The 27,385-nt window shown below is 38.7% G+C and overlaps 1 protein-coding gene and 1 long non-coding RNA gene across 3 annotated transcripts in view; one reads left to right on the forward strand and one right to left on the reverse strand.

The window, feature by feature from the left end:
• The window catches only part of LOC119912741, a 32,872-nt gene extending 32,566 nt beyond the window's left edge, over nt 1-306 (forward strand). For both annotated transcript variants that reach the window (XR_005446205.1, XR_005446204.1), the window contains one exon: nt 142-306. This is a non-coding gene — a long non-coding RNA (uncharacterized LOC119912741). The remainder of the gene's footprint in view (nt 1-141) is intronic.
• LOC119912725 (cadherin-12-like) overlaps nt 1-23,555 on the reverse strand; it is a 105,692-nt gene extending 82,137 nt beyond the window's left edge. The window contains exon 1 of the mRNA XM_038732022.1: nt 23,109-23,555. The gene's annotated coding sequence lies outside the window, so the exon portion shown is untranslated. The remainder of the gene's footprint in view (nt 1-23,108) is intronic.
• Between the last annotated feature and the right edge of the window lie 3,830 nt (nt 23,556-27,385).

The raw sequence follows: 27,385 nt of genomic DNA on the forward strand, positions 1-27,385 counted from the left end.
GATTCACCCAGTGTTTAACTTCACAATTTTATTCAAAATGCAACCACATTAGTTTCTTTTTCAGAACAAGATTCATCACCATGGTTTTTCTATTACCACAGTAATCTAAATGCAAATTTTAACTGTCCCTTTTTCCACCAGGATGATGTTTCTGGCACAGCATGTGGACTAGAATTGAGACGTGTTTTGCCCCTTCTGTTCTACCTCTACCTAATCTCAAATGAAGACTGCTTATCACGTTGACGTATTGTAAAAGGAAAGATGTCACTAATTGAACAAAAATAAAGCCTTGTGGTTAAATTCTGACACTGTTTGTCTGCGTCTTCACAGCTAGCCAGAGTCAGATGTGTAAAACTGAAACCTTTCTAAGGAGAACGTCATTTTACATGGAGCAATCAGAAGCTGAGTGATGGTGGTACTCGTTGATGATCCAGAGGTTACTAGTTTAAAAATACAATGTTTAAATGTAATCCTTGGGAGCTATGCTGCACTAATCATTGGGACTTAAATGGAAGCTTTGCTGAGTATTTCTCACTGAGTGCGTCAGCCTGGTTACTTTCATTGCACAGGGAATGGGGAAATGTACACTATACACAGTCTACACACAGTGTAATGCCGCAGCTATCCTGGATGCACTGATATGGATTGGTTGCAGTGAAAAGCTTCATCATTCCTGCCTTCCTTCTTGCCCCTGCCATCAATTTTCCCTGCATGGATATAGTTTTGAGTGACACCTGGTGAGTTGCTTTCTCCTATCTCCGCTCTTCCTCAGCACTGTAAATTCATCCATAGCGCAGAAGCTGAACGTGCCTGTCCTCGTGTCACTTTTAACCTACGTTTTGGTGGTCTGATACCAATAATCTTCCTCTGCACGTTGCTACTTGGGCATTGCCACTCAATTGTACTCTATCATTGTGGTCAGGGACACTTGCTGTGTCCTTTTTTATCATCTCCTGTTCATTAGGGGAGTGAAGGCTGCGCAATATCTGGATCCACATCATTTGTTTCTTCACTGTCTTAAAGCTAAAAATGTTAAATCTTGTCCTGAGCCCGGCAAAAGAAAGCTGGACTCTCTATGAAGGCTTAACTTGCAACAAGAAGATAAATACAAGGTTCTCAATTGGGTAATGAAATCCTAAAAATATTTTAGCTTCCTAGTACAGATTTGAAAGGTTTAGGTTGTTTAAATGAGACAGCACATTTTATCCTTTCTACTATCTTGTCTTTTTAACGATGTGTTTTGGTTTTTTATTTCTTTTTTCAAAATTAATTCCCACTACCTCTTCCAAACCTCCCACAGTGCATGGGGTTTTGAAAAATAAAAAAATTCTTTTGTCTGTGTGAACTACCAGTGGAAACCTGTTTCATCTGTTGACTTTCCTCGAAATCTTTTTTCAAAAGTTTTTATGAAGTCAGATGGAGTTTAAACTGTCTTGCAAAAGAAGTTACACAGTATGTGACAGAAAAACATCGTTTTATGTGTCTTTTGGTACATTTAGTTATGTTTTGTTGGCCTGAAATTAAAATTGTAAATCTCTTCAAGGGTGTTTGAATAGGACCACTTTCAAGACATTTTGACATTTTCCTTTAAAACTAAAATGAGAGACAAAGATCTGAGTAATGCCAACTCTGTGGGTGCTATCGGTGTACCAAGAGACATGTGAGTGCAATTGAGGCTAATTATACATTTTACAGTTTCTGCTGACAAACTGGTAAGTGTGTGTGCTGTTGGAACGTTAAGGTGGATTTAATGGCGTGGAGGGAACAATGATCAAAATTGAGTACAGTAACAAGAACTTAAGTACTACAAGATAATACGCAATAATATGCAGGACTACTACTACCAAATAAAAGTACAAGTGAACATACACACATTTTTAATCAAACAAAAATATTTTAGAGCCACCAGACCATGGGGGCATGAGCGACAGTGACTTGAGGGTATGTGTGAGTTTAATTGTCTTGAAACACAATTTGTAATGATGGTACCACAGAAATAGTAACCCACTTTAAGGTGAACTGGCAGTTGCCTTTAGCCAAAGCTCAATGAATTCCAGATTATTTAGAAGAGAAAAAAGAACAGCGTCTTGTCTTAGTTGTTACTGTGCTCTTGAATGTGCACATCAATATTATTTTAATTATTAGAATTAATAATAAAAGTGAATTGTCTGGCATTACTGTTCTGATACTCATGATGAGCTTTTGTTTAAAAAAGAGAAATGGGTTTATACAAACATTTTTAATCACTGCTGATGATAATTATGTTTGAGAACATATCTGCTGTCATCCAATAAGCATTTAGAATAAATAATGAGAAAACTTTGACTCAGAGAAAGGTCTGCTTAATTATTTAATGCCTCAAATGGATTCAATAGTCTACATCAAATGGATGAACATCAAAAGGAGGATAAGGAGATCGCAATTATTCCACCACAGAACTTCCCATCCACTCCAAATTAAACTAAATAACCAAATCTGCTAAATTTTGAAAACACTTTTTAGACTTTTCCCCTCATTTTCTGTCATCATTTTCTATCTGTTCATCTTCATCATCATTTTTTAAATGTTGCATTTCAGTATTTATACAAAAAAAAAAAGAGTCTGCAAAAGTATTCATTATGGTCACTTGATAGGCACACGGTCTTGTTATATCACCATTAGCAGTAAAAAGAAATGCATGTTTTCCACCAGGGCAGTAAAATGTGAAGTTTAGCTGCTGATCTGAGCTTCCCTGCTGTTAGCATTTTTATTGCCTATAATATTCATCATCTGTTTGTCTCAGGAAGGTAAGGGCACATTTCTGTCCACATAACAGAGCGTTGGAGAATAACTACATGAAATTACAATCCAACTACTTATTTTTTTTCTACCAGCGCAGTAAAGGTTTAGCTGGCTGGCTAGCTTAGTGATCAGGTGATTGTCTCAGGAAGGTAACAAAACCAAAACAGAGCGCTGGAGAGAGAGATTAACTACATAAAACTAATCCAACAACATATTTTTTCTACCGGCGCAGTAATGTAAATGTTCCGTATTTGTATAGCGCCTTTCTCGTAAGTAAAGGTTTAGCTGTCTGATTTGAGCTTCCAGCTTTAAGCTACCGTTTAGCTGGCTGATGCTTCCATGCTCTAAACTAACGTTATGGTTTTATTGCCAATTAATGTTACTGATCAGCTGATTGTCTCGCCAAAGTAACTGGCAAAGCCAACCCACAATCTAGAGAATACTTAGGCGACATGAAATTAATGCAACTACTTATTTCACACCACTGACGGGGGAAACACCTCACGTCTCTCGGTTATTAAGGCCAGCTTCAAGCTAAAGCTATCTAACGGCTTTCATTTGCATCGCTAAAGTCTGACAAACTTAATTAACTGTCCAGCAGAAAACAGACAACTTCAGCACTGATTTGGAAACATCGGTCTCACATTATAGCCTTCCATCTGGGAAAATCCACAACATCCGTGATTTCTGCCGTCAGCTGTTTGTATCTGTCCTGATTCCTCTGGCTCCATGGTATAAGATCCACAGGCTGTCGGCTCTCGTGCTAAATAACGTGTGTGCTCGTTAATTTGTCCAAATGTCACTTCTCTTCTTACTTCTAATAAACCAGAACACTACTCAGACTGTATATTATTACTATTATTATTATTAGTCCCTCTTCTTCTTTGTTCAATGTCGTGATGGAAGTCTACACTGCCAGAATTATACAAGCAGAAGAAAAACGGGGTGATGACGAAACGCGCTCTGTAGCGCTGTTTGTTCTTGTCGGCTATGGTAGAAACATGACGACAAAATATAGCGACCTCCTTAGAAAGGGGTGCCCGCGGTTATGTAAATAAAAATGGTTCATTCTAAGGTAATAAAAACATAATGGTTCATTATGTAAGGTCTTCATGCACCACTGAAAACATAGTTATAGATATTAGATTGCATTTCTGTCAATAGATCCTCAGAAATATTATACACGAAACCTTTAATGGAAACGATGTGCTGACTAAAAGAACATAAAATTACACATGCAAAATCAACATAGAGAAACTGTGATAAGCTCTGATTAAGTTTGAGTCTATCCATATTATGCAGATTCAAGGTAAGAAAACTCCACAGGTACTGCAGTTGTTTGACAGCATCTGTTGCAGCAAATAATGAGAAAGATGTGGAGTAACTGCAGGGAGTCAACTACAATCCTGGCGAAGACAGCAGCACATTAACATTTAGATTTATCATATAGAACCGTTAATCACTGTGTATGAAGGTTCAGTGCGTCTCTTAATTTCCCTAATGACAGGACGATTCGTGTTGCATGGCTCAATGTTCAGTACTTTATTGTGGGACGACCAAGACAACCTGGTACCTGCAGGGTTAACTTAAAGTAGTTATGTATCCATAAACTATATAATACATTGAACAGCTCTAACACGTATTTTAAATAATTTCACTTTCTCTCTTCGAAAATAGAGATTTTATAACATTGTTTTTAACTTGGGTTTTGTGGGTTTTTTTATGTTATCTGAGCACTCCTGTTGCTTGCCCTGCATGATGATAATTAATACAAGCAAAACTTTGAATTTTGGTCCACAGTGCAAGAAAGAAAGAAAAATGACTTCAAGGCAGAGAGGGCACACAGCATCTTTTCAGTGGCAGGGAGACCGCTGAGATACATTACCGGCATTATCAGCAGTTAATAAAAATAAACATCCCAGGCCGTTTAATTAAAATAAAGTGTGGAGGTTTAACAGCCATTTTTATATAGCTGCAGCCACGGTAAATTCTCATTTAGTAAGAGGTGAATGACACGACCGACTAATGAGCGATAAAGGGCCTATATCAGCCAGAAAAATGCAGCTTTGCTGGTCTTGCTCTAATTATGTAATTGAGAAATAGATAGATTTTCTACACTCTAAATTTTGATAGATTTTAGTTGTGTGGAGGTTGCTCTGTGGATAGTTAAACAAATGCCCCTTGAGTCTGCAAATCGATATTTCCCTCGGCTTAAAGTGTCAGAATGTCAGCACAACAAATTTGTGTCTGCAATGAAATCAACTGATGACTTGTGTGTTAAGTCAGATTTGTTATTCCATAAGTGACAAGTCCTTTAGTACCAATTTTCACTTGTTCTTTTACCCCTTCTACCCTTCAACAGAGTGCCCCTCTCATTTGAAATCTAAGTCAAAAGAAATATGGACAGTGTCATCACGAGCCAAAAATAAGGTCAGTTACACTTTACGCTTGTCTACCCTCTCTTTGCAGATGACTCTATTAGGGAGATGTGTGCTAAGAGTGTTATTATGCACACACACAACTTTTCTGGGGGTTAATTAACAGGCTAGAACACTGGATTAAGGGCATTATCCAGTAAATGTTAGCACCATACACATTTAACCACATCTGCGATCTTTAATGACAGGATCATGAGTACCAGTGAACTACTCCAATTCTGCTAGTTTTTTAGTATCAATAGTCAAGGGTGTGCAGGTGATTCATCTATGAGCAACAGAGCCCAAATGAATGTCTAATTCAAAAATGATAACAATTTCTAAATGGATGTTATGTGTCATTTGGTAAACTCAGGATCATATCGGTATGATCATTATTACACAATGTCACATTCATGCAGTGTTATTCACAGAAAATACCATTTAAATTTAACTGTGAATCTACAGTTCCATTGAAACCAACGAGTCTACTGAAGTGATTTAAAAAATACTGATGTATGTAAACTAATTCAGTGATTGATGTACACTTCAACAATAGGCATATGCATTTGGTGTCTGGCCTTTTCTATATTCTACATCATACAGAGTTCCCAAATGAGAGGTCTGGCATCCAGACATCGGATTACTGACTGCTGACTGCTGCTTGCTATGTTACAGTCATTTGCAATTGGAGTTCTAGTAGTCCTGTGAAGTCGAGGCCTGTGTTTCAGCAACGAGAAAGTCCATATCAACAATGGTTAAACCACGTACCACGTTATTTCCTTTTAAATCTCTCCGTGTCACAGAAATTTAAAAAGGTGTCACTTCACCCATCACAGGAAAAACACATTTGTTAGCTTAAAGTGAAGATCCCAGCCTTGCAAGGTAGCTAATCTATTTAAGGGCAGTTAACCTTAGGAAGAATAAGTCTGTCTTGCACTAGTGATCTTATTTTTGCATTGTCAGTTGTGTTAGATCAGGGCTAAGATCCGAGGTAAGACTTGAAAGGGCTCCACATTTGAAAATTGCCAGGAGCCCGATTTGTTGTTTTCACTTTCTTAAGTGTGCATCTGCTGTAATGCTTTCTGCTTTGTCGTATTTTTTTAGCTGTCTTCTCCTGTTAATCAGCCCTACTTTACCTCCCAAGTTTGGAAGCTATTTCTTCTTCTTTTGTTGTCTTATTTGGCTGTCACATTATCAGACAGGCTGTCTACTAATTTGTCCAGCTGGACAATTCTTCCAAAGGCGATGCATAATTTGTTTCAATAACCAAAACATTTGGCTGCAAGCAGAATCGGCCACACCACACATTTGTGAAACCTCAGTTGTTGACAGTCAAATCTGTTTGCTTGGGTCAACTGGGCAACTGTGTCCTTAGTGTTATGTAACAATCTCATGTTTAGCACTTATGGTTGAGAAAACAGACTACAGAATGATGGAGCGCTGGTTGAAGTAACATGCTCAGACTGAGCCAAGTCTCCCACGTGCGCTGAATTGTTGTACATACAGTAATTGATTTAAATAAGAGCCTTGTCTTTTTTGAGACATGCACAAATTCAATGTACATTCATTCATGTTAAATGTGTCCGTTAAAAAGAAAATAAAAATGGGAAATGACTAATTATTCCTTGATTTAGGGTTGCTGTAAAAATATTAAATAAATACACTGACTTTTTTGCTATATCATGAAATTATTTACTAGAGCACAAAATTGTTAAAAAGAGTGCAAACTTCCTCATAGATGTAGCCTATATGCAAACACAGCGTCTGCATGCAGAAAAAACCTTTGAGAGACGGAACATCATATTTTTAAAATGGAAAAATAAATGCAAAAACATGAGGTGAAAGCTTGGCCAAGAATATCATATCAGCAATATAACCAATGCTGATTTCTCCTTTTATTGGAGTTATGTCCTTGAAATGAAACCTCCCGACGAAGCACTCTAGACCTAATTTCATTAAACGGTAGATTTTGCCAAGTCAGTGAACCTAAAATGATGCAGTTGAACTCTCTGGTCTCCAGTCTCTGTCAAAGGGGGGGGAGTGAATCAGCCTTAGACAGGTTACCATGCTGTGGCCTCCAGTCAACCTCACCTCCTCCTCAACTTGCTCTGTTTTAACCTTGCTTTTAATGTCTCCTCCATTTTGCTCCTACGTGTTGTCCATTTTCTGCTCAACTGTGCTGCAAAAATAAAACTAGAGAGAGACAAAAGCAAATATTTTTGCCGTGGTGTTATGGGTTATTAGGCAGAGAGTCACATTAAGCTCAGCCTCATTATCAGCGCAAAGATAAACTCAAAAAGCATTAGGGTTGGAACTCACTGATGTATAGCTATGATCATCACATTGGTTATGCTAATGGTCGTGCTACCCTAATGTTCATGTTCATCAACGTCTGCATCTGGTACCATACTGTACGTGTGCATGTCTGAGAGTTTGAGAGTGAATGTGGAGTATCGCAGTGTGCAGAGTATTAATGTAAGATGACAAACAAAGCGCCGGGGGGTCGAAAGCGGCTGGCTGGTTATGCATTTATTTTCTTTCTCATGAACTATTAAGAAAAATATACATATATATTATTGATTTTAAACGAATAGCACCTAATGTAAATATCAGATAGAAGCATATTATGCGTACAGCACTCATTACTCAGAGGCATATTATGCATATGAGACTCGCAAGGGGGGCCAGTGGCGGAGCCCCTGAGCTTTTCAGCGACTTTGTGCATGTTAGAAGCTCAGTGGTCCTATCATATCATCACAGACTAATGGACCATTATGCTCATTGAACACTCTGGAAATTTAGTGTAATAATTATCCAATTAATTAATGCAGATCAAAAGAATGCAAGCAGAAGAGAATGTGTTTAGGATTTTGCCTTAGGCGGCCCTCAGTGACCACCGTATGTGATAAAAACGATACGCTTCATGGAATCTCATCTTCCTCCCCTTTAGCAATCTGCACTGCAGGCTATTGATGTTTGCAGCAAGGCACATCATACTGCTGGGCGATATAACTCTCAGATAAGTGCAAAAGTGTCCACTTTAACCTGTGATACCTTATTTGCAAATGGGAGAGGAGCCACTTTGAGCGCAGTGACTTTGAGGTGGCTGTCTATGGGATTATCATTTTCAAACAGTTGTGATCTCATTTATTTGCCACTTCCACTGCCTGCTGTCACCTGGCTCTGATTACTGAAAACAATATAAGGCACAAAGCTGACAGTGTTAATTAAAGGGAAGTATTTTTTTGTTTTATTTTATAATCAGCACACTGAAGTGTACTGCAGATAAGTCTGATGCTTGGCTGACACTGAAAACCGATTTTATACGTAAATAACAAGATACTACAGTCATCTTTATGTATTGTCTGATAAGCTTTCCCTTTGAGAGTTTTACGTCCCTTAACACAGTTTGACTGCCAAGGCTCTCCCCCTTCCTGAGATTTCTTTTTCAGGCTGTCAAGCCCCCATCTCAAATCACAGATAATCTAATGGACCCTCAGCTGAGCCTCAGTATATAAGTGGAGTGGTCTGACCTCAACGACATTCAGAAAGCTACTTAAGCGCTAGTGTTTTTCAGCACTTAATTAAAGTGACATGAGCAGTATTCCCAGAGCATTTAATCAAAGTCTTCTCGAAAGTACGACAAGTCTCTTGGTTTCACTGAAGTGGACTACTACTTTTCCCCTACTTCACATTAGGGATGCACCGGAATGAAATTCTTGGCCGAAGCGACACTGAATATAATGAAAAACTTTCCCGAATACCGTACAAGGTTTTTTACATTCTTTTCCAATTATTTTGCCAATTTTTTTTTTACCATTGCATAAATTGAATACTCAAAATGTGCTTTTTACTCAGTGCTTTCCATGTGTCCCAATGTGTCCATTTACTTGTAATGAACATGTGTGATATGTTTTTATACTTTCTGTGAATCTAATCCAGTTAATCTTATTTCCATACTGTACAGACACCTTATTTTGAAAACCGGAGGCTGTGACTTCTTGCGCAAAATTCATCAAGTCTGACCCAGTTTGATAAATAATGTTGTATGTGGTTCTAGTATTGCATAATATGAAGACTTCATAGCCTCTCTCAGGTAGGACTGTCCTACTGCAACACTTGTCTTTGTAAGGAGAGAAACCAAAAAGTCGCTAACCTGCCTGTCAGCTCGCACTGGTGACAGCGATTATTGTTTTTCGTTCTCTGACTTTTTAAAATGTTTCCAAACTGCCGACAAGACAGCGTAATTGTTCGGTAAAATTTCTTTGATCTGTTGACTGATTTAATTTTGGTGGCTGAACATTCGGTGCATCCCCTACTTCACATTCCAGTTTTCAGGATGACTTACGCAATTAAACCTGCCCTTTTGAAAGGCAGCTGCCATAATGTCTCTTGTTACTTAAATAAACTACTTTGGAATTAAACAAATAAGGTAAATGGACAGAGTCAGTCTGAGTGTTCGCCATTTAAAATGAATTGGCAGTCAGATCCAGTTTGTGGTGTTTGGGAAAATTAATTTGCATTGTTTATTGATTCATACTTGAGAATTCTGAAGGCTACTTTGTCACAGAGGGCCCATCAGCATTCGTAATCAGGCATCACAGTTCAACATTATTAGCCTCTAGCAGTGCTGGTATAATCAGTCAGCCAGGTAATATTAAAAGGTGGGCTCTTTCAGGCTCTCAAGTGACATAACTGCCTTAATCAAACAGTTATCATGCAGGAGGCCAGAGGGAGAGAGAATAATGAGAAAGCAATATCCTAGATTAAGAATGACTCTTTTCTGCAATGGCTCTGTCTCACTGGGTCAATGGTGCATAATGGTATAGCATACAAAATTGGGGTAAAGAGGATTTGGGGATGGTGCACATGGGTTTCATGACTCACACTGATGTGAAAGTGGAACCTATTTGTCCCTTGTGCCAAGTGGAAAGGTGAAGACCACAGAAGTTAATGTTTTGTCTGCTTAAGCTATAAAGCTACAAACTACTTTTCTTTGTCTGATGGTCTGTCTGTGCCACTTTGTTTCCTCAGTGTTAAAAGCTCTATTTGTCATTGCCTGTGTGAGTGTGTGTGTTACAATGTTGAGACGGAGGGACAGCCAGTTGTTAAAAAATCATAGACAATAGAAACTCCTGTATTTAACAGTCAAAAATGTTGACTGCTGAATCTGAGATGGCAAAATGTTTGCTGAAATGCCTCCATTATATTTTAGAAATGCAAACACCCCTCTCATTCTGTACTGGCTTGAGTTTTAGAAATGATTGTTCTGTATTTCAGATAATATGCAATATCTTTGGTCTGTGTGGCAACAATACTGGCCTTAAAAGTCTCATAGGAGGGAACTTTCTCACTCGCTCTCTTTGCATTTGTACTTCATTCTTTTCAAGCTGTATTGAAATATTGAATAGATGGAGTCTAATGCTGACAATGGCTATAAAAGGCTTATGAATAACTTCACATTCTGCATTTTTTTCTCCTCTACATTATTCACTCCCAGTTAGCAAGTGAACTTTGAAAAGCTATTGCCATGTATTTAAACTGGAGCAGGTTAATGTGAATTCCTTAAAAAGAGGGAAATCTTCCACAGAAAATTGAAGTTGTTTATCCACAATTCTTTGAGCTGAAGTGAATTTAATTTATTTTATTATTTTTTTTAAATCTGTCCTTTTATTGTAGGCAGTGAAGTATGCAGAGGTAATCTGATACTGTGATGAAATACGGAAAATCCTTTTCACCTAGTGTCTCAATTAATACTGATTGATTTATTCTGACTTCAGCCACTGTTTACACTTGTGTATTATTAAATAATAGATCAATAATCTTTAATGTAAATATTGTTTATAATTTGATTTGAATTCTAGATTATTGGATGGATGGATGGATGGATAGGATGGATTTACTGTGAAATGCAAAATTAATAAAAAAAAATGACCCAACATGTACAAGAATACCATTTGGTTTATTATTAATGCCAAAAAATTACATTCATAAAATACTGGAAAAAAAGTTTAACAGACAATCCTGCCTCAGGAACAGTCTGCTGTATAAATAAAAAAAAATTAATCTGTGTGCATTTGAAGTGAGGAAAAAATTGATTAAGGGTTGATGAGCAGCTACTGTGAGGCATCATCTGTCTAAATGTGACGACACTATGCTGCTTCTTTTTTTCCCTCAGCAGCTTCAAGCCTCAAATCATGATTTCCCCAGAGCAACTGTTAATTATGTAATCCGTGCTCATATGATAAGATAACAGATCATCCATGTGTTACTTGAATGAGTCACATGTCCCAGTTATTTGTCCTTTTCATTTTCTTTTACACAGTTTATTACGCATCATCTGTATATCTACATGTCCAAATGTCATGCATTACCGTGTGGAGACATGATCATGACACGCTCAAAACATCTGCAGTGTGTTTTTAATTGTATTTTTTGAGGTGGAAGGTAAATTATTTTCCGCAAGAGTGAAGGAAAGAGTAAATGATTATACTGAATGTAAAATGCCTGTTGGAAGTTTCTAGGGGCTTGTTGTAATTACGCTACATGTGATTCTTTTATCCAGTATATTCAAGTTTACAGCATACATTTTTTTTTATCGAAACCATGATCAGTAATCTTGCCTTATTAGCTTGGAAAACCACAGAGCTCTGAATTGCTTTCTGTGTATGTACAGTTAATGCATTATGGATTATGCGTACATGTGCCACATGACAGACTGCATTAACCATCAAAGGAGTGCTCCATAATAAAACTAAAATAACTGAGATTATTTTTTGTTTTTTTAAGTCTGACCCTGCTGATTCTGAGTTGTATATTTTATTTGAAAGAATACATTACCCTATTTTTAGTAGGTTATTTCTTATCTCACCATTTTAATTCTACTTCCTTATTTTACCTTCTCTTTATTTTTGTGTTTACTCACAAACTACTTTAATCACCTTGCTTTTCCCTTCAGACACACACGCACACACCTACACTGCTGTCTCCTGCTGCACAGACACACCAGCTTGTCCCGCCTCTTTCTGTTTTATCTGCCTGTCTGTGTCTGCACTGTTGACTTTCTTCATTGGTAGTATTCTTTATAAAGTCGTTCAAGAAAAACTGCTTGTGTTTTGGATTTTTGGAAGAGGCCTGTTTTTAATGACATCGCCTATGAAGACGACTAAGACCAACGCTGAATTACATTGCACTGGTATGTTCACTGTTGCTTTACCTGGTTCATGCTTGTACTAGATCCACCGTGTCAGTGTCTTGTAACGTAATACCAGATAAGACCTCTATGTTTGTGTCTCTCTGCAAAATACTAACATAGATCCTGCAGTTACCGGTAATGGCTGATAAAGCTGAAAACTGGGCGATTCCGATCACTGGCCAATCGATCGGTGTGTCTGAACTTTAGAGATAGTGTTGAATTAAAATTACTTTCTTAAAAATGTCATGTTGAACATTTTAAAGCACTGTAAAACACCACTGTTTAATTTATGCATCTCCTTTGTTCAGTTAACAGGCAACAGATTGCCTCTCAAATCCTTAAGCTTAGTTCACACTACATGATTTTTAGCCCGATTTGCCGCTCGGCGACCATCAGGAATGTGATCCGAAATAAATCGGCGGTCGCCAGTCGTTGTTGTGTGTGAATTTCTCAAGGACTCATCACAACGGCTTCCCGACACATTTCTGAGACCTCTCTAGTTCCAATATACACTAGGCTTGTGGCGATTGGATTGGCTATCAACGATTGGTTTTTCATGCGGCGATATTAAGGCGATTGTAACTAACTCACTATCAGAACTAAGAGAACATAAAAATAGTCTATAGAATCTGCACCCATTGTTTCCCATTTATTGATTCATTTGTGGAGACACATCACAATCTCAACGCTGACCGCCACATGCTATATACTATAGAGTTGCTCAGCACTTTCGCTTGCTAGCTCCCTCTTTCTTCACAAACGGAAATGGAGCCGTGTGTATATAGAACAACTGATGCATTCAAGTAAACTCTGAGAAGTTAGTCTATCTATTTTCTTAACAACGCTGTCAATGTCGGAGACCTTCAAATGAGTTAAAAGCATATAAGGAGCCTAGCTAAGGATAGCTATGATAACGTTAGAATACCGCCGAGTTGTCGGGGTTAGCACGCTGTACATAGCTGCTAGTAGACATCTATTGCTTTGAATAGCATAGCTCAGGTTAGTTAGGTTTTAACGAAAATTTTAATGTGGTTCTAAGGAGATCTTAGAATTAGGAGATCTAAAATTACATTAGGACATCTACCAACTTACTTTTGTCAATGCTTACTGAGCATGACAGTTGGTGTTGGCAGTCCACCAAACAGTTGGTGTTTCAGTCCAGTGGATTGTGTAGATTTGACTGGCGGAAGCCTTACTTGCACAAGAGCACTGTGCAAGTAAGACAAGACTCAGGGCAAATTGTTGTTTATGCTCTACACAATGAAGTCAAAGGACCCTTTCTCATCAGGCTTGGCCACGGCAGTCAAAGACAGAACTACAAGCCTTTGGGCTTTTGTCTGGAATTTTTCTTCCTCTGACTCATTGTTCTGCTCAGAACAAGAAAATTAAAACTGAGACTGTGGAGGTTTATAAGAACGAGGGCCTTTCCTGTGATAATGTGTTCACTTAAATAGTGTTTAGAACTGAGCAAACACATAGCACTTTTCACTGATAGTTCTTTTCCAGACTGCGCTGGACAACACTGTTTAAAGGTATTTAAAAGATTTGATATCTCCATGACTTTTCATGACCTATGATACTGTGCAGTGTAATGGTTTTATATTATGTGGGAGCCTATGGAGGTGATGTTGTGTCAATTCTTAAATACACTTTTCAGATAGTTTTGAATCTGCATTAAAGCTGGATAATTTTATATGGTGCTTGCAAAAGGTGCAGCACCTTTTGCAGTACACGTATGTAGACACAAAACACACACAAGTTTCAAAAAATCATTGATCTAGGTTTACATGTAAGCCACACGTTTCATATCTATTAGGGTTGGGCGATGTCTACAAAATTTCCATCAGACGATGTCTGCAATGAAACATGGGTATGGACGAGGTCATTGGGTACGCAGGCACGCGCAAGTGGGCAGATATCATTTTATGTGCATGTGTTCTCGTACAGAATTTGCGGTGGATTTTTTATGGACCAGGTAAAGCAGCATTGAACACACAGGGTGCAGATGTTGGATTCAGTTGTTTGATAGGCTGCGACATTAATAAGCCGACGTGCGGCTCACCTGCTGCCGTGATAACGGATCGCTGGTGGAAATATACGGAAAAAAGATGAGTTCTCAGTCTTTAAGGCTACTTTATAAAACATAATGCTGATGCAGAAAATGGAGCAGACAGGAGGAGAGTTAGTCAGAGAGAGGTGGGGCTAGCCAGGGTGTTTACCTAAGGTGTAGGTGTGTGTGAGTGTGGGGAGAAGAGAATTCCGAGGCAAATGCAAAGCACAGGCTACTTAAAAACAATAATAAGAATGTTCGTGGTCATACAAACCTGATTTCAAAGGGTGGTATAACGTGAAAATTTTAGATTATTTTTTGCTGGGGGGGGGGGTTACAATCACGATGTCGGCTCAACGTCGTGATGTCTGTCAGCTATCACCCAATATCTATATTCCACTACAGAAACATGATGAAAATGTGTTACTGCATTGACTAAAACAGACTTGTAGCACCTCTTATGCAGTCCAATTGTACTTTTTGGTTTCTCTTCACTTCCATATTGGGGCCCTGGCACCAGCTACGCCAACCAGTTTAGTTTTTGTTCAAGGCAAGGTGGACTGTTTGATGCTGTTGCCATATTTTCATCTCTGTTGCACTGACCAAAGAAGTGTGTTTGTCAAAATCCCAACTCTGTCTGTTCCAATCCTCTCCTTTTGAAATACAGTTCTCTCCTTCTTATTTTCTTTGAAGCACACTAGAAAGATATTTCTGCTCTCCATAGTAAGGCCTCCTTCTTGTAATGTCTAATATTTTGTACTCACTCACTTTCAGGTGAGAAAAATGGTAACTCATGGTAACTCTAAAATCTGATCTAAAAAAACGTTACTAGAGCCTGGGTCTTCTTGACAGCAATCTGTGTTTAAATGGTTTGCATCTCAGACTACCTATGACCTGTTTCACTGTGCTGAATGAGTAAACTGTAAATTGCATCTTACACTGTCCACGACCTTTTCATGTATTCCATACTGCACTTTTACAGTAGGTCTCCTCAATGTGTCACTTTTGTTAAATTGAAACTTTAGTGTAAATTCCATTTTGAAAGTGTCTTTATAATTAAAAATGAGTGAAGCTTACCAAACCTTAAATAAAGTTGGCAAACCTTTTAATTGATCAAAAAATATACTAATCAATTGATAAAATTGAAGTTATGACTTTATGTGACTATAAATAAAATATTTTGTTGTCGCAAAAGTCCTTAAATGGTAAGGTTATTTAAATGTATTAAAGGCCACAACAACATATTTGCTGTAGTAGAGAATTTTGTGACTTGTTGGATTAGCCAAAGTTTTATGTCTTCCCCTGAAACTTGTGGCATTAACAATTAAAAAGGCGCTCGGCTCTTGTTGTCTCTTTCATCTTAGTCACAACTGAGAAACGCACAACTCTCTGTGGCCTCTATTTACAGGTAAACACAATACATTAACGCCTCCCTCGCCCCGAATCTTCACCCCCCCGTCCCTCACTTCCTCTCCCCTGTACACCGCGTCCTATTCATCACAGGCACTGCATACACTGAGGAAAGTACGATCGCCCCGACCTTGAGGAAGTCTTGTTCATAAGAAGACTCACCCAGGCCAAGATCTAGGGTCTGTCAAGATGATTTCTTATTCTATTTAATGGAAGAAGTGCAATGCTTTATCACTCCCCAGGTTCATGGTTTATATAAGGCATAAGGAACCAACCCTGTTTGAAATAGTAAGCTGTTAAGTAAAGAAAAAAACCCAGTACACAAAAAAGATGTCCTTAAGAGTCACAATGATTTAGGTGCAAAGGGGGGTGAATGGGCAATTTTATGTTAAATTGGCACTCTTCTGAATAGTAAACTAAGAAACGGATGACAATGTCCCCCTATCTCCTCAATGACATTTTCCACTCCGGCATTTGTTGGAAGATAAGCGTGAATGAACACAGAGGGAAGTGTTTCTTTGTCCTTACGCTCTCATCTAAGACCGCAGTTTAGAGTCACAGTGCCGATTGTTTTGCTCCAACAAAAATTTTTTTGATTGGTTTGAAATTAATGCTCGCTCTTTGCGGGTAATGTTAACCGCAGGTACATTACCACATTTTCCACAACTGTATTGTGTTTTTATGCCGAATCTACCACATTTAGTTGTTGCCTGCCCCTAGGTGCATTTGCAAATTTTCAGAAGGAAGAGATCCACCCACCTTAACTATCACATAAAACCTGCTGGTATAGCTAACTACTCTATATCTCTATAAAATACTCTATAACATCATCAGCATACTCTCTCTGCTGTCCATAGGAAAGATTTGAATTACAATGGATATCTAAGTGGATGTGTAACTGTAGTACGCATTCCAAACATGATGATATAAAATGAGCTGGCTGATATTTCATGAGTAAGTGCAACTGAGTTTTGTAGTTAGCTGCCATCCTGCCGTATCAAACGGCTGCTGCTGCGGCAGCTCAACCTCTGTTCTTCTCCAGTAAGTTATGATGTAATTTTCCTCTTTGCCATGATAATGATAAGAGGAGGAGATACCAGAAGGAGCGACTTCCATCTATAAATATTTAAAATTAAACTTCAGCACCTTTCCAAGTCATTCTATGCACTCAGACTTCAAATTACACCTCCGATACTGTAACTTACTGTTTCCCAATGTGTATATCCTTTTTGTTCTGTCAGTCATAACTGTAATGTTGCGGAGTTTCCCTTCCTCTTAAACTATCTTTATAGAATAAGTTACCCTCTACTGTGTGTGCCACACTATCCAAAACTGAAATTATACAAGAATTCGGTGTGAGATACTGATAGGATGACTGAACTAATGTGAAATAGACTAAAATATTTATGCTGCATTGGTTGCATTTAAATTAGTCTATATGCTAGGGAGGATAACTTGCTCAAGTGTGTTAAGCAAAATGTGAAATGTTATATTTTGTGAGAGGTACTTCACAGGAAGGTGGTGTCTGCTGCACTGGGAAATGATGTGATTTAAAGAGCACATTTTCTTTTAATGAAATGAAGATGGGTTTTGACGTGGATGAATAAAAGTGAAAATTTTATGTGGCATACAGTAGAGAACAGAATTAATTGCAGAGACTTCTTGAAAAGAGGAAAACGCAAAAGCAGTTGCTACATATATTATCTCGAGACCTCTTACATGTGTGCAACACAAACATTGCTTTGTCCTTCAGATGGTTTACATCACAGACTTAAGAAAAATTATATTTTTTATTATTGTATGTTAAATCTAAATATCTCAATATCATTATTGTGTTTTATAGAAATTATGACTTTGTTTAAAAACACACAATGATTTGGATAATCTATTGATTGTTTAAGTCATTTATCAAGCAAAAAATGTCAATATACTGGTTCCAGATTCTTAAAGAGGTGGTATTATGGTTTCTGGCTTTTTCCCTCTCCTTTATTGACTTATATATTTTTTATGAGTTATATACTTTTTTATGCATGTAACAGGTTTGCAAAGTGAAAAAGCCCAAAGTCCACCCCAAAGCAAGTTCCCATCTCCCACAGAAAACACTGCTCTGAACTGCCTGAAAACAGCTCGTTTGTATTCCAGCCTTTACTTCCCTTTCTTGTGACGTCACAATGTCTAGTCCGATACGCCCTCAAAAACACTGGTGGAAAAACACTGAGCTGCAGCACACCTCTCCTGTCCCTTCCAAATACTAGCTACCGTCCAGGCAGTCAATGGACATGAAGTTGTTACTGTGATGTAGAGACGGAGCTCAGTTAAAACTTTATGGATGAAAGATACTTTTGTTACAGATTAATAACTCACCACTCTGAAACTCTTGCTCCAGTCCAAATTGGCAACCTGGTCGGCAACATGTAGCCTGCAGCTGAATCGAAGCTGTTTACCATCTTTTTGCTGACCCGCCTTTCTCTGCTTCTGATTGGCTAGTAGTCCTTAACTAGGAACTGCGCATGTGCAACTCCCAACAAAGATAATTTTGAGACCAGATCACTCCATAGCTAAAACGAAGCCTTCATCACAGGGTGAGAAGAGAAGCTGCAGCAATGTGCAGTATGACAAAAAATATGGTGTTTTTTGAAAATTATACCATGTAAACCTGTTCTGGTACAACCCCTGAATAGGATTTTGAACCTGAAAATGAGCATAATAACCTCTTTAACAATTATCAATAACTTTGGGTTTTGGACTGTTGGTTGGTCAGAACTGGCAATTTGGAGATATCGCTAGCTTTCTTGGTAATTTGTCGCCCTTTTTGACATATTAAAGATTAAACGGATAAACTGATAATCATAAAAAGTAAAGACCTAATGACAACATCCATAAATAGTACTACATCTGTAATTATAACCAAAGAAATATAATCAGTTTACCAGAATGGAGTATCCCATGTCTATTTCTACCTCACACTTTCCAGCAGGAGTTCTACAATGCTGCTCAGCCCATAATAATGAAAGGCCCCCCAGCACCCTCTCTAGAAATCATTACAATCTCCCTCTGCCTCTAGGGTCAGTAAACTAATAGTCATTCACTTTTGTGACAGGAAATCTTTCCCAAGTTGCCGCTGGGGGCTGGTGAGGTTGTGCTTAAGGTTTATAGAGTTGAGTCCAGCCAGAGATGTCTGTTTATTGTTTGAATTGATCCTGATGAGAACATTTTATCACAAATGCGAAGGATGGGGATTACATATATAACCCGCTAATTGCCTATCTTTCTGACACTGGCAAGCAATGGAATCCTGTTATTTAATGCTCACCAAATATGGAGGCACAAAAAAGAACAACTTCATAAATAGGAGAGTAAAGGCATTGGCAAAGAAAAACCCTCCATCATCCACTTATACTCGTGCCTGTGCATGGCCTCCAGTGATTTTTATGACCACCACCCTTCCTGCCCACTGTTGACTGAGAATCTGTAGTGAATTTCTCAAAGGGATGGCGCAAATGTATTCAAAGGCACAACTGCCCGAGGGTCTCTCTTGGCTATTTTAAGACTTTGCGCTGCAGTATTCAAAACATGTATGAAAGAAAGTTAATAAATAGGTAACATAACAAAAGGACCTTACTTTGGAGTTACCTCAAAACATTTTCAAAGGAAATTGTTGTGAATGGGAATGCATTCGAGTGGGATTGTGAAAAAGCTAAAAAAAAAAAAGAAGCTTAATAATGGCATTGATGTTTCAAATAACTATTGTCATTTTCCTTTACCTCTTCCAACTCTGGCCATTCTAAGATAAGCCACAGCAGTGCTCAGATATGAGTAATAATCGATGTTCAAACTCTCCACAAACAGCCAAATGTGAGAGGACTTTTATTTCACAAAGCACACCATATTCAGCTCACTGTAACGTATGTTCATAGGGTAAAACAATTGTGTCCTTGAAATGAAATGGTATATTCAGGTAACTGCATCCTTCCTCCTTCTATTTTCACAATTACTTCAAACAACACGGGTATACCACGGGGACAGTTATATTTGTTTGCTCTCCAGAAAAAGCCTCAGCAGCAGTAGGCTGGAGAAACTGTGAGGTTTTTCCTCTGCTGAGTATTCTGCCACAGAGAGGAAGAAACACATGTCCAAAACGCTGACAAATGAACGGAGACAAATCTATATAAATAATTGCTAAGTGGAGTGAAGAGGAGTTGCCCATCATTCAGAGCACAAGCGTACGCAATATCTCCTGGAGACTGAAAGTCATCCATCACCGCAAGACTTTAATTTGAGATGTTTAGGACTCTTGCTGATGATTGTCTGAGAGCCAGGGAGAGCCCTGTCTTAGAGGTTTGCAGGGGTCTTGGCAGAGTGTAGCTCGCGGTGGGAGAAATTGCTGCTTGACACAAAGCACGTTCATCATACAAGCACAATAGTTTCATCTGAAATTGGCCTTGAGACTGCAGACAGAACAACCAAATCCACTGATTAGCATTCAGATGCTTTAAACTGTACAAGCAAGTTTCTGACACTTCTTATGCTGCTACAGAAATGCACACAGACACCTTTTCACATGCGCGCTCTCTCTCTCACACACGCACACACAGATTCACATACGCACACTCGGACACACCTCATTTAGAGCGGAATGATGTCAAAATGAGTGCATTGAGTGGGGGCGGAGATTGAAGAGCCCAAGGTAAAGAGGGTATGGAGGCTCCAAATAATCTCAAGTATTGATTCTATTCAAGCCCGAGGCTCTTGATGGACACTTACTTAAAAATGCACTGATAGGTGGCATATCCAGATGACTGATCACTGTAGTTCTGCTTACGGTAAAGGCTGGGGACCATCCATAAATAACAGCTCACTCTGATCCAACAGTGCAGCGGATGCTAAGATATGATAACAGCTTACTGTACACATACTTTAATTTACTGTGAAGCACTCAGGCTTTCCATAAAATGTACATGGACGCATTTAAAACACTTAGGGTAGATGTGTTTGAAGAATGGGCCAATATGATGGGATGCACATTGTGTTAAGTGATGGTGCATGGTTCAGTGTACAGGTTGTGACCAAAGTAATTATGAGCTTGCACCAAAACATTGTCATTATTTGTACTAAAGCAATGTTTTTTTTATTGACACAAGGTTGAGTTTAATTAATCCTAAATCCTAAAAACTAATCAAACTTGATTGCAATGTGATATAATTAAATGTGTTGCTTAAAAACTGCACATACTTAATTAATGTCATTGGACAACAAGAATTGAAACTCTGGATAAAGCAAAGACTGTGGGGCACAGTGTGAAATAAGGCAATCTAACATTATTCAATATAATACAATATGATGGGATGCTGCATCCTGTCCTTGCTGACGAGCTTCACATTTCAAGGACAGCGTTGAATGCGTGCAACGTTTGTAACAGTAAGCACATTACAGAATCCTTATATTAATTCTGTTGTAAAAAGCTAGTCAACAGGTTAACTACGTTTTGAAACACACTTTCTTCCACTTCACTCTGACACTACATAGGTTACATTTTTGTCATGACCAGGTAGTTTCACTGTCATCACTTAATATACCACACGTATATTGTGCGTCTCTTCATTTATCCCCTCTAATGCAGTTATAATACCTGAGTGGTTGGTGGCTGCATGCCCTGAATGCTCATTTTCTGCACAGTAGCCTCTGTGTACTCAAAGGGAACAGCTCCTCTTTTCCTCTGGAAGTGGACTCCTTGGAGCGTAATTTGATTATTCCAAAGCAGGTGTTTTCAGCTGAATGCTGATAAGAGGACACTAAAGTGAGTTACATTAGATGTGCTTAAAGTAGTGAAAGCAAGAGCTTTTTTTAACATAATCTTTATGTGAAGATTTGAAAACATGTGCTTCACAAGGCATCTCTTCAGTCAAACTGAAATAATGACACACTGAGATTGGGAAGTGAGTAATCTGCATTATTTCTGGTGTAATAATAGCAATGCACTTTGGTTGAAAAGTCCATAGTCCATAAAGTGACGATAGTCATTGGATTTCTCAGACTCTAAATGCAGCTGATGCAACACCGTGCTTGTGCCTTCTAAGATTTGAAGAGATGCAAATTTAATGTTATGACAACTTGCAGTGGGACTGGTGATGTAACAATCAAATGTATAAGTTCACAGCAGAAGTAGCTCAGCTTCGCTCAATGGTACATTTCTATATTTTGTGTCCTTATATTTACTTTTCAGCTCATCTGAATAAGCATCTGCTGCTGCAGAATGGGGGCAAGGGTTGCATCTGTGATCCCATGTTTCTCAGCAAATCAGACTCTGGCAAGCCACTTTGATATCCTCTCAGATTGTTGTCTCTAATCCCTTTCCACACCACAAGAATGGTCTTATCCACTAATATTGCTCATATACACTATGGACAAACAAAAGGAATAATCTCAAGCCTGTGATTGAGCCATCAGACCCTGTGTGTTCTTTTTCTCCGCTGAAAACAATTTCATTAGCACTGCACTGTGTAAACAGATACCACACGATCTGTTGCATTTAAACAGAATACATATGACTGTCCTTGAAGCTGTCATTCCCATGCAGAATAGACTATTTATAGAATTCCTAGTTTCATTATAGTCATATTTTAAACAGAAATTACATGCGATTAAACAGGTTTCTAGTTTGGTGCCTTATTTACGCGCAGCTTAGATCAACTTGCCAAAGCCACTTGACATGAAATGGTGTGATAATCTGTGTTGAACACCCTCCAACACAGAGTTGAAAAGCTACATACCTTTCATATTTAGATGAACTGAAATAACTCAGACGTACAAATGGGGTCAGCACATTCAGAGTGAAGTGTTTCCTCACATGTGAAACATTCTGCTTAAATTGACACTTACTGCCACTCGCTACAAGCCAAGGCAGGAAGCACAAGAAACACACAGCTACCGAAGTGTCTGCGGTCCTCTGACTTGACCAGCAGTGTAATTTCTCACAACTCCATTGGTTAAAGCATTGTCAAGGGCACACCTGAAGCACATTTCATCACAGTTGTTAGAAAGAAGTAACTGTGTTTGCAGAAGGAATGATACCAGTAACATAAACATTTGAAGCACGTTCTGTTACCTGAAGCTCTGTCAACAAGCTGTAAAATGTATATCATTAACTGCACAAACCAATTAACAGAGGAGTTGCTGGAAATCTGCTTTAATTTCTATAAAAATAAAAACTTGGGTACATGTGAAATGCCTACGCACACAAAGAGAATACACTTACCTTTAGTGGGACACTTTAGAGCAGAGACGTAGTCAGTTTAATCCAAAGAGTCACTGAATCAAACTGTCCTCCCACCTTTTTTGCAAGAGCAGACTGTCTCCTTTGCTGCTTTTACTCGTTATTTTTAATTCCCTTTCTCACCCTGCTTTCCTCTGTGGAGCCTTTCTTTCATTATCCCACTCGCTGTGTACAGTTTGAGCCCACGCTGGAACAGAACGGATGCTTGCGACTGTATGCGCTTCGCAAGTTACAGAGACAACAGCTTCAGAATAGCTGGAGAATACATGCGGAGCTGAACCAAAGTGGAGCGTGTCTGTGTGGTAGCAGAATGACGACTGAGCGAGTGCGCGAGCGAGTGAGCGAGCAGCAAAGTGAGAGAAAGAAGCTTGTGTGTGTGCCTGCATCGGAGAGTGAGAGAGGAAGTGCGTTGGGAAGAGAGTGAGAGAGAGAGAGAGGAGAAGAGAGAATGTGAGAGGGTTTGTGCTGGCTCAGTGGCGAGCGACAGTCGTGATTGCATTGGCGTAAGGCTGTAGCGCAACCCCCTCTTCCGCCCCCCTTTCGTCAGGTCCCCTGAGCACTGGGGGATCTTCATCATCAAGCAGATTAGAGCCAAATAGCAAGCTCCCCACCCCCAAACCCCCCAGTGACACAAACACACAAAGTCAGTGGTGTGTGCAGTGGTCACCAGGGATGTTCTAATCAGGGAGACACTTGGAGATGCTTCTTTTGTCCAGAGATCATGTGCTTGCAGATCCTTTAAGGTCCAACTGAAATTAGAGAATTTCTCACTCTCTGCAGTAAGAAGTGAGGAAAGAATGATTGGAAAACATTTTTTTCTTTTTGATATATCTATATAAGTAATGTCCTATGGAAGGTTGGGGGTGTTGGGCATTGAAGTGAATGGTGCGGTGGTGTGAGGGTCCATTATTCTTTCACTGACAGCTAAACCAGCAAGGGGAAGAGTGTGTAATGTAAAGAGACTTGTTCCGTCAACTATTACTTGAATGCCAAATCGCAGACAACAGCTTTGGTGGCAAAGAAGTGGGGCTGTATGATGTAACATTATTACCTGCTCCACATTGAATGTGATCTGAACCTGGAAATAAGCCTTTAAAGGAGACCTATTATACTGCATTTCCAGCCCTATATTGTAGTTCTGTGACTCCTCTATGGCAGCTTTGCATGATTCAAGCTCAAAAAAAGAATCTTGTACTGGCACTTCATGCAGGCCCTCATTTCAGCATCTGTCTGAAACAAGCTGTAGATGCTCCTGTAGATGACCACATTTAGCATCTGACATTGTAACATTATAGATAAGCCAGAAAATATGAAAAAGCATAATAGGTCCCCTTTAAGGTTCACAGCTGTTTAGGCTGCTACAGCTGACTAGCTATGTAGCCTATAACAATAACAGGTATACGTTGACATATATTTTGCTATCAGGTTCTGCTAGCCATGTTCTGAGACAAAAAAATACTTAATGCAGCCCAAACGCTACATATCTTTGGTTTCCATGTGATGCCGTGTTAGCTGCGAGTGTTACCTTCACGCCGCAGTAGGCAAGTGACAGTTACTGCTTTATGCTAATGCTTAATGTTTTGGTTTTACACCGATTATGCAAATTGGTTCTCCATCTACGTACGTAGATACCCAATGGCAACCCTGCTAGCAGATGAACAAAATTGTATTTGTCACCGTTGGGTACCACTTTTATTTCACTTTTTGTCCTTTTAAATTCAGGCCCCAAGGGATGTCTTCCAGACAGTATCTATTTATATGCGTTGAAACCCATTTTAGTTTCAGCTTGACTTGAAGGGTAGTGCAATAATGTGGAAATGGTATGAATGTAGTCATGCATTTCTGTGTTACATTATGAGGGGTTGTTTAAAAAGGTATAATTTGAGTTTGTGTTAATGGTAGAATTGGTGTCAGGTTTAGGGTAGATTTAGAAGGTTATGCTGGGGATCATCCCAGTCAACAAATAAATCTGTCAATATATGGCTTTAAAGATCTCTAAACAAAAGTCCAAAGGTCAAGAGAAGCGTTTACAGTTGATTTAAGGTGAGTTTAGACCTCACTTACGTCTAAATTAATTGAATATAAAGACCCATATTAATATATACATGCACATATTAATGTGCATGTATGGTCAGGTTTTGGTTTTAGGGTTGAAGTTAGTATTAGTATCAAGGTCAGATTTCGAGCATGGCTAAGGTTAGATGCTAAACATTAGGGAATGGCTGTATTCCAGGGTGCAGTAATTCAAAAGGGTGCGTGTAAACGGGTATGTTGTTGGGGTTGAGAAATGTGTCATGACATGTGTGCTGGCTATAAAAGAGCTAATAAAGTACGTGGGTGTAACGGGAATGGTCTGTGGTGGGGGTCTGGGGAATCCAGTTGGAAGAAGAGGCATCAGCTGGTTCCTGCTATTAACCATAACCTCTCAAAGAGAAAGAGCTAATAAAGAAACCCAACACCTCCCCCTCTATTCCCAACAGAGATCACCACGGAAAGAAAGAATTACATCATCTGAACATCAAAACTTTACGGATTTCTCTGAAGTCTGGCAGTTGTCGCGGATGGTGACCTAAATTCCCTTATTTTCATGTTTTGCATGAGTTAATGCACTTGTACTTGACTTTTTTTGGAACACAGATGTCATCTTGACTCTCCCTGGCACATTGAGGAGCAACCACCAGCTTTAACCTTTTAAAATTAGGCAGGGGAATCAAAGGTGGCACACATCACTCTATGGAAAAGGTTATTGAGGCATTAGCATTTAGTCCTCTCTATATTTCATTTTGACTGTCTTGAAGATGGACAGAGCTCACAGTGAAACACAATTCAATTTCCCCTTCCTTTCCGCTGCTTGAAATGACACTGAAAACCTCTGCTGTGATTTCCGAATCGGTACAGTCGAAATTCTTGAGAATTTACAGATTTTCTACAATTACCTGCAAAAATACATTATTCTCTATTATTTCTTTTCAATAGTTATGATATATGGCCATGAAAATGCAAAAAAATGCTTGAAAGAGAGATCAACTTTATCTAAAGATATAGGAAACAACTTTAACATCATGGTGAACATTTGCTCCAATTTGCCAATAATCACAACTTTATTGTCAGACAACAGACCATGAAAATCAAAAAGTCAGCGGAAAGTAAAAAATCTAATTAATATAAATATTCATTCCATTCCTCAGAGGAAACAATCTAAAAAAGAAAGCAATGTAGGAAAAGAAAACGCTGAATTGCATGAAAATGAGCCTTAAAAAGATGTTCTCAAAAGCTGAAAGCTGTATTTGAGTGTAGTTGTGCAGCATTTTATACACTCAGCAGTCCTGGCTGACAACCGTGCTCCCAGATCAACCCTGTCCAGATGGCATGGCGTGGCCCTAGAGGACTCCATTTTTAATCCTCTTGGCACAGGCTCCGCTAAGCAAGAGGTGGAACGGATGCTCAGAGTCAGGCGTCAATCACGGCATTTCAGACGGGCTCACTGCCATATGGGACACACAAGTGTTGCACACATGTATGCAAAAAGGACACAGAAAAAAATGTATTGGCAGTGGTCCATAAAACGGCTTGACTGACATTTAATTGAAGGTCAGAATACGTTGTTTCTGGGCGGTCATGTAGTTGCACTTCTGATATTGTGGCGATTCCAGCAGTAAAAACATAACTTTTTGTGGAACGGTTAAAGAAAATATTGGCTTGAGCCCTCAACTACTTATTTGTTCAAATAACAGTAAAAACATGCACAAAGCACATGAAGTCTAACTGACAAAAGCAAAAGAGAAATTACATATCTGATAGTAGTTCAAAGTTATTTTGTTATAGTTCAGGTTTACTTGAATAGTAGCATTTCATGCAAATGTAGTTCAAAGTACTTAAAATGGCTTAGAAATGATAAATTATGCACTTAGAAAAGTGTCCCCAAATTTCAGCATTTCTTTCCACCCTACAGTTTTGAAACACATCTGATGTTTAAATAGAAGCAGTTATTGAAAATATTAAGCGCCCTGCAAATGAGGTACTTTAAAAATAGTAGTTTAAAATAAATAAAAAGAAGAAAGAAAACAACAAGTAGTGTGGTGGTCAAAAAGGTAACTTAATCGTGACTTAACTGGAACATAGTGGCTTGATTTCCTCAACGTTTTCACTGCCACATACACATATTTGATTAAAATATTGAAATATTTCTCACGGATATCAAAAGACACTGCAGTGAATAATAACGTCTGTGAATTGTTAATAAGCTAAGGGAGTATTTA

The sequence above is a fragment of the Micropterus salmoides genome, unplaced genomic scaffold (genome assembly GCF_014851395.1).
Source record: "Micropterus salmoides isolate LMB-PRFRI ecotype aquatic unplaced genomic scaffold, ASM1485139v1 Ms_hic_scaffold_1, whole genome shotgun sequence".
Lineage (NCBI taxonomy): Eukaryota > Metazoa > Chordata > Actinopteri > Centrarchiformes > Centrarchidae > Micropterus > Micropterus salmoides.